We start from the raw sequence: 8903 nt of genomic DNA, 5'->3' as shown, positions 1-8903 counted from the left end.
TATTCAAGCCTCACAGGCCCTTCAGGGCTTTCCCACTAGGTTCTGGTCTCCCTTGGCCTAAGCCAGGGCCCTCCATTGAGACTGGTCTTTGTCCTGCAGTGTAGGGACTTGGTACCCAAAGGGCCTGGCATAGATTCACACTCCAGCGCCTGTGAACCACGGGGGCCTCACACGCCAACAGCCCTGCTCTCTCAGAGCTTCAGCTGAGCAATTTCTTCCAGCAGGTGCCTGGCTCCTCCCCCCAATCCTAACCCTCCTAACTTGTTTGTTTGACTCCTAACCCTCCTCACTTCCTGTTTTTACTTTTTATTATGGAGAATTCCGAACACAGAAAACGTAGACAGAATAATATAATGCACCCCATGCACCTCTAACCCAGACCCAACAACGATCGGCTCACGGTCAGACCTGCTCCATCTGCAGCCATATTCACTCCCCCTTCCCATGTCATTTGAAGCAAATCCCAAACATCAGATGATTTCACCCATAAATATTTCCGTGTGTGTCTGGAAGAGAAAGGTACACACACACACACACACACACACACACACATATAATGGTAATATTATTCTATATATGCAGACATACGAGGTCTGACAATTGAGTTGCAACAATATTGCTAACTTTTTTGATATCAGAGGGATTATTCATTATGAATTTGTACCAACTGGACAAACAGTTAACCAAGTTTACTATTTGGAAGTGTTGAAAAGGCTGCGTGAACTTTTCAATGCACTAGTTCACACGGGAGGGAGTTTTGAGCCAGTGAACAAATAACTGTATTGGAATTCCCTCCCTACTCACCTATCTGGCCCCCAATGACTTCTTTCTTTACTTGAAGATAAAGGAAATATTGAAAGGAAGACATTTTGATGACATTCAGGACATCAAGGGTAATACAACGACAGCTCTGATGGCCATTCCAGAAAACGAGTTCCAAAATTGCTTAGAAGGGTGGAAGAGGCACTGGCATAGGTGCATAGCTTCTCAAGGGGAGTCCTTTGAAGGTGACGGTAGTGATATTCAGCAATGAGGTATGTAGCATTTTTTCTGAGGCGAGTTCGCGAACTGAATTGTCCAACCTCGTACATATACAGAGGGTGCTAAAAAATGTATACACATTTTAAGAAAGGAAAACTGTGTTAAAATTGTATATACTCACTATATACCAATAACAAAAGATGAATACAAGTCACGTTTGACTTCTGCAATTACAAGAGGTGCTCAAAGTGGTTCCCATCAGCATCCAGACACTTCGGATTACAGCGATCTACTGCTTGAGTAATGCTGACCAAAGTGTCCACTTGTATACGTTTTTTTGGCATCCCCAGTAGACATAAATTTTATGTTATATACAGTTGATCTTTGACCAGTGTGGGTTTGAACTGTGTTGGTCCACTTATACATGGATTGTTTTCAATTGACCTGAGCAGTTCAATTGACCCACACAGGCCAAACCTGCTTTGTTCAAGGTTCAACTGTACGTTCGGTGGTTGGGATCCAAGTATGTGGAGGGCTGACTTAAGTAATATGCGAATTTTCGACTGCCTGGGAGGTCAGCACCCCTCACCCCCATATTGTTCAAGGTTCAACTGTACATGTATATGTAAATACATGGAACAATATTGCCATTATCATACCCCAAGAGATATTTAGCAATAGTTCCTCAATATAATCAAATACCCAGTCAACGTTCAAAGTGCTGGTTCCTCATAAATGTCAACTGCTATGGACTGAATTGTGTTTCTCCAAAATGCGTATATTGAAGCCCTAAGCCCCAGTGTGACTGTATTTGGCCATGGGGAGTTTGGAAGGTAATTAAGGTTAAATTAGGTCATAACAATGGGTTCCTCATCTGATAGGCCTGGTGGCCTTATAAGAAGAGGAAGTGATCTCTCTCTACATTCCCCCTACACCCCCCGCCATCACATGGCTCCAAGAAAAGGCCCTGTACAAGCCAGGAGAGAGTCCTCCCCAGAAACAGAACCCTGCCAGACCTTAACTTGGGACTTCAAGCCTCCAGAACTGGGACAAACACATTCTGCTATTTTTAAGCTTCCCAGTTTGTGGTGTTTTGTTATCGCAGTCTGAGCAGAGTAATTCATCATCATTTTCAAATAAGGTCCACATGTTACAATGAGCTGTCCTGTCTATTAACTCTCTTTTTATCCACAGGCTCACCTTGCTGTTTTTGTTTTCCTGCACAGTACAGCAGGGAGGACACTGGGTTGCTGGCCTTACAGGTCCCGCGGTTGGAACAACGGCAGCACCGGCCTCTGGATTTCCTGTTCGAGGTGGTTAGATCTAGGGGCTTGACCAGATTCACACTTATATGCCACTTCTTCCCGGACGTCCTCTCAGATTGGGGAGGCTTCCTTCCTCGGTGCTCCTCTTCCCTCAACTACAGTGCCCATTTTCCTCCTCTGTCTCCAGCAGATGGTACGTTGGCTCCCTGAAGGCAGGGCCTGGGCACACATGCTTCCTGGCTGGTCCACAGCCCAGCCGAGTGTCCCGCATACAGTGGGCAACTTAGAAGGCAGTGGACAAATGTCACACCTTAAGCCCAGAGGCTTATCTCATACTCTAGCAGCGAGTGCCTGAGCTTCCAGAGCAGAATCTGGGCCCAAACAGCAGGACCTGCCTCTCACACAAAGGCGAGAGAGTGCGGAGAGGCACCTGTACGAAGCTACCTAATAGCCCAGCTCTGAACGCAACACAGGCACCATCAGAGCTGCATCTGCCCAGGAAGAAGGGTCAAGATGCCCACATCTCCACATCCTTGACCTTGGCCCTTTACAGTTCTGCCAGCCTTTCCGCCTAACTCGTGTCTTACCTGCAAGCATCAGCTGAGGCTCAACCCAGGCTTTCTGGTCTCCTCCTTCACACACACCCTGCACCGCCCAGTTCAGAATCTCTCCCAGAGTTCCTGCCTTCCTACCCCAGCCTGAGTATGCCCAACACCTGCAGGACATGGCCAAGGCATGCCCCACCTTTGTTTCCAACTCAACGTGCAGTCTCTGAAACTAGAACCTTATCCCACAGAAGGATTCCCAAATGCCTTGGTGAGCTGTCAAGACCCTCCTCGTCTGGCTCTGATCAACCTTCCCAGCCCCTCCCCCAGGTGTGGGTTGTGACCTGAGCGGTGGCTCTGCACTATGTCAGCTGAGCTGGGCTGAACGACAGTTCCAGAATCCCCTTTCCTGTGAGTTGGCCATGGTCGCAGGAGGGGACGCAGCAGCCGTATTCACTCCTGAGGTAGGTGCAGCATTGTTGGACCTCACACCTGTTGATGCAGGTCTCAGGGCGCTCTACCCACCTGCTTCTTTAGCTTGTCTAGGTCCTGGGCCAGGTGTGTGTTCAGCTACTGGACAAAGTGTGTCAACTTCTCCTGCAGGTCACCTGTGTCATTGAAGTTGATGGGTTGGAGGTGGCTGCCTGTTCATCCTCTAGAGTCCCAGCTCTTTCTCACTGTTCATTCTTGCTTCCGCACGTCACATCCATTTTCCCCACCCCGCTGCCTGCCCTGATCATTTTAGTCTCAGAAGTATCCATTTTTAAAGTATCTTCCCCATTGTAAAAAGTCAAATTCCATATTCTGTCTCACTCGTGTTGTTATGCTTCTCTCATCAAATCTGACATTTACGAAAAACAGTCACGGGGATGTAAAGTACAGCATAGGGAATATAGTCAGTAATATTGTAATACCTATGTATGGTGTCAGATGGCTACTAGACTTATTGGGGAGGGGTCACTTCATAAGTTATATAAATACCTAACCACCATGTTGTACACCTGAAATTAATATAATGTTGCATGTCAACTGTAATTGAAAACAATTCAAATTATTTTTTAAAAGCTGGGCCTATATGCCTTGGGCTAGTAACTGAACTTCACTTTCCTTATCTGTGAAGTGGGGATAATTACAGTGCCAACCTATAATTAGTGTTTTCAAGATTAACTGGGATAATAACATGTGTAAGGGCTTAGAGTAAGTCCTGGTACAGAGTAGGTAGTCAGTGAATGTTGGCTACAGACATTTTTATTCCTGACAGAAAATCTTTCCTATAGCTGCCCCTACCTTGACCAATTAGCTATTTTGCTGTGAATGTCTCTATCCTGTCAACAGCCTGGTCACTTCCTCCAGGAAGCCTTCTTTGATATCCACTGCTGGAAATTCCTTTCCCTCTTCAGACACGTGGTGTTCCCCTCTGTTTACTTTCATTTCTTCTGCCCCATTCATTAAGTCATGCATTCAGTTGACAAGTATTCTTGAGCACCTACTATGTGGCAACTCTGTGGTAGAGGTTTTGGATTAAACACAGTCCCCTGCCCCTTAGCTCACAATGTAATGAGGAAGATGGGCCTGTTAACTGCTAAAATACGATGTGGGAAATGCTTTGAGCAAGAGAGTTATGAACACTCAAAGAGGGAGCCTCAAAGTCTGCAGAGAACAGAGAGTACTATTAAGGAAAGCCTCCCAGCAGAGGCAACCTAAAGAATGAAGGATGAATGAACTCTCCAGGTGGACAAGGTAAGAAAAGGCATTCAAAGCAGAAGGAACGGCATGGGCAAAAGGGTGTGGGCTTGAGAGGCCAGGGCAAGGCCAGGAAGAAGAGCTGGGGTCCAGCACATTGGGATGTCCAGGGGCTGCGGAATGGCAGGGCATGGGCTGAGGGGGCCCCAGGAGCCTGGTCCTGACAGGCTTTGTCTGCTGAGTTGAGGTCCTTGTGAGGTAAGAGGAGTGTGTCCAGAATTTTAAGCAGAGGATCCTGATCCGATGGGCATAAACACATCTCCCTCTGAGTGGGGCAACGTATCCATTTCAAGGCTCTTGGTGTCCTTGGCATGGATATAAGCCTTATGCTTTCTCTCCTGTGCTTTCAAGCCCTAAGAGGATGGAAGAGCTCAGTCCCCTGTAGCCCAGACAGGGGGAAAAAGGGAGGCGGAGGGAGGGAGGGAGGGAGAAAGAGAGAGGGAGGGAAGGAAAGAAAGATGCCCAAGCATTAACGGCAGGGCTGGCTGGCTGTCAAGAAAGTTTTGCCCTGGGATGCTTATGGGAGCTTCGTGTGCAGATGGGGACACCCAAAAGGCCTCTCACTGAGAACCTTGGAGCAGCAGGGGACATTTGGGGGCTGCCAGGGAAGAAGTGTCAACATTTGGGACCTGGATGCTGCTAGTGTGAGTGTGTATGTGTGTGGTTTGTATGTGTGTATGTGGTGTGTGTATGTGGTATGTGCGGTGTGTGTATGTGTGTGGTGTTTGTATGATATGTATGGTGTACGTGTTGTATGTGGTGTGTGTGTGCGCGTGTGTGTGTGTATGCGCGCGTGTGCAGGGAATCTCAGGGGTTCATGAGGGTCTAGCTTTCTCAGGGGAGCACTTATGCCCAGTCAGCCAAGGACTGAGAGGGGATAGGCTGGCTTGGCGTGTTGAGCCTCCTCCATACCTTCAACTTCACCCTGTCGCTGGCCCCCAGCCTCAGCCAAGCATAGCACCTGCCGAGAGCTTAATGGCCTGTGACAGACAGGCTGGTGACGGAGGGAGGGAAGTGGCTCCAGGGAAGATGCAGGCAGCCAACTGAAACCTGTTCTTGCGGCTGCTGCAGCCCTTGTCACCCCTCCCCATGCCCACCTCACAACCCCTCTGCCCCCCTCAGTCCCTATTGCCCTGCTGGTCGTCAGGAGGCGCTGGCAGGGGCTGTCTGGGTAGTCACGTGGTGAGCAGAGAGCACACCACTGGTGCCTTGGTCATCAGTCCCTGGCTTGCAGGGAGGAAGCTGAAAAAAGTTAACCTTCCTTGCAGACCAGTCTGGCCTGTGCCCTCCCCCAGATAATCGGAATTTCCCCACTCTGTCCCTCTGCCACACTCCCACCCTTTGCTGAGGCTGTCATCTGGGACGGCTTGGGGCTGCCACCTCTACCATCAATGGACGTGGGTCCAGGCCTCAGAAGTCTGCCTGCTTCCCTGCCCTGCACCTTTTCCAGGACGCTTCCCACGTTTTGGCTTCTGTACATTTTGGCTCCAGCCCCTTTGGGTGTTCTTAAATTGTATTGTCAGTCTGGTGGCTGTAATTACTCAGAACCATTCAGCTCTGTGAGGGGCGCAAGGAGGCAAAAATCAAACCCCTCAACCCACTCGCAGAGGGCCGGCTGCCCAGGCAGAGGGTCTGCTGAGGGTGCAAAGACAGTGGAAAGATAAGACAGCTAACGTGTTAGTCCTGACGTGGGTGGCCAGGAGGACGTCAGTGAAGAACATAAGCAGCTTTCTTCTTTGGCGGCCTGCGCACTATCTAGTTTCAAAGTTGGCATTCTCAGGGACTGGGCAAGGCTTGTGCCAGGCCCTGGCACCCACCCCACTATGCAGGAAGGACTCAAGGTCACCAGAGGCAGACAGCAGGTGGGGCTGAGGGAGGTGTCCTGGGAAACCGGGAATGAAGAGGGAGGGGCAGCATGTGTGAAATAGCAGCAGGGCAGGAGGCAGGAGCCATGTCCCCAGGAGGCTGGGAGAGGGGCAGAGAGACAGATCGTGTTTCTGGGGGAGGAGAGAGGGCCCGGCAGAGCCAGCTCCAGGATCTGGGCAGGAAGGCGCCAGAAGGGAACCAGCGAGACAAGACCAGAGCCTAGGAACGGTGCCAGGCTGTGCCTGAGAAGGCGCCCAGAGTGCCAGCACATGGGCAGCATGTGGGGCCTCACACCCCCAGGTCAGGCCCCTTTTATCTCCAAACAGGGGTGGGCCTTTCTCAAGGACTGCTGGGTCCTTCACAGCAGCTCAAGGAGAAACATGAGCGGCTTGGAGAGAATCGACAGGTTTCCAAGTGGAGAAAGAGAACCAATTGTTTCTGCACAGCCAGCCAGCTGCCCTGCCCACTGGTGACCTTTCTTCCATGACCCACTTTCCAGCCTGAGCCATTTCTTCCCATCTTCTCACACAATAGCAGGAGTTATTCTCTGCCTGCAATTCCACCATTACGCACTTTGTCTAAGTTCTTCTTTTACATATTTCCAGGAGAGCTGTTACATAACCAACCACACAGAAGCCCACTGAAATCCAGTTTCCCATCAAAGCGCTGCAGGATTCCTTCCTTCCCACTAGGTTTCCCTCTTCTTTCTTTCAACACGGAGCCCCTGTGCTCGGAACTCAGGGAAATGTGACAAATGATACTCATAAATCTTGCCTGAGGCCTTAGTCCTTACAAGGCTTTGAGAGGGCAGGACCTTGGCTTATGTGTCTCTGTGTCCCCATATGTTAGCACAATGCCTGCCACATAGTACAGCCTCTATACATCTTTCGTGCGTAGGGAGCAGGACATTCTGAGCATGTAGGAAGGGGTTGTAGGAGAGGGTAGCATTCTCTTTCCTCCATCTTCTGCCCTCGCTGAGTTTGGTTTCTCGTGTCCCCAAATTCCTTGTCCACCCTGACCAGGTCCCGTCAGCCCCAGCCCTGTCCCTTCTCCTGCCCCAGGGCCCAGCCCCTCGGACTAGAGCATGCTCTTCATCCCCAGTTTTCCATCCACCTCGGGGCTCAGTATTCCAGTGAGTGAGCCACCACCCTCCCCAAAAAGGCAAATCAGAAAGATTTGCTGGCTGAATGTCTACTCTAGCTTCAGTTTCCCCATGCTTTTGGAAGACTACCTTCATCTGGTTTACGTTAGGGATATACCTAGTTTATGTCTCTTGGTGTCATAGCCAAGTCCGCAGCCGGTGGCCTATAAGGCCCCACTCCCTGGCCTCATTTCCACCGGTTTCCCTCTCTCACTCTGCTCTGGACACTTGGCTTCTCCTCTACTCTCTAACCTGCCAGACACATTCCCACCTCAGGCCCTTTGTACTTGCCATTTCTATCTAGAACTCTCTTCTGCCAGGTATCTGCATGGCTCATCCTCTCACCTTCAAATCTTTACGTAAATGTCACTTTTTCCCCAAAGCCTTTCCTCATCCCCCAGATGCCCCCCAAATTGTCACACTGCCACCCATTCCCAGTCCTCCTCTTTGTTTCAGTTTCTCACTTATCACTTTCTGATATACTGATTTCTTCACTCTGTTTATTGTCTGTCTCCCCGCTAGAGTCTAGAATGTTAGCTCCACGAAGGCAGGTGTTTTTATCTGTTTTGCTTACTGCTATATCCCTAGCATCTACAACAGTGCCTGGCACATAGTAGGTGCTCAATAAATATCAGTTGAAGGAGTCAAGGGGAATTTTTACTTTCTGTCCCTCCTGAGCTCTCACCAGGCAGAACCTCTAGGGCCTGGCCTTACTGTGAGCCAAAGTTAATTCTGCCTCTGGTCCCTGCTGCAGCCTCTGGCCTAGTCTCCTGGACAAGAAGCAGTTTCTACCTGGTCCCCAGCAGGGTGGGAGGAGCAAGCCACACCTCCTTTCTGCCCTGCCCCTTTATTAGAGGCAGGAATGGGAGCTACATCCTGGGGTAGGAAGAAAACTTAAACTTATGCTATTACCTGTGACTTCTCCCTCAGTCCAAGGAAAAAATAACGTAAGGGGTGCCTTCCTTTAAAATTAATTAATTCACTAATTAATTAAAGGGTGCGCCTTGGAATTATCATCTGTAAAGTTTCTCTAAAACATTTTATTTCCAGACTCTCCATCCTCAGAGATTCTTTTTTTTTTTTTTTTTTTTTTTGAGAGGTTCATCATCTTTAGACTCAAGGAATTAACAGATTAACAGGGGTTGGTTCAGACTACACCAGGCCCAGGGTTTTGTGGCTCATGCAGGCAGGCCAGGATACAACAAACACACATGGAAATGTGGGTGGGTGAGTTAACAGATTTGCTCTTGAACTCGGGGGATGGGGTGGAAAAGTGATGATCCTTGGGGCTTGGGAATAAGGACCAGAAGGAAGAAAGCTATTTGGGAAGGGCCTGGGCAGGCCTAGAGTTGAGAGGGAAGA

The sequence above is a fragment of the Rhinolophus ferrumequinum genome, chromosome 3 (genome assembly GCF_004115265.2).
Source record: "Rhinolophus ferrumequinum isolate MPI-CBG mRhiFer1 chromosome 3, mRhiFer1_v1.p, whole genome shotgun sequence".
Lineage (NCBI taxonomy): Eukaryota > Metazoa > Chordata > Mammalia > Chiroptera > Rhinolophidae > Rhinolophus > Rhinolophus ferrumequinum.
This window is presented reverse-complemented; position numbering follows the sequence as displayed.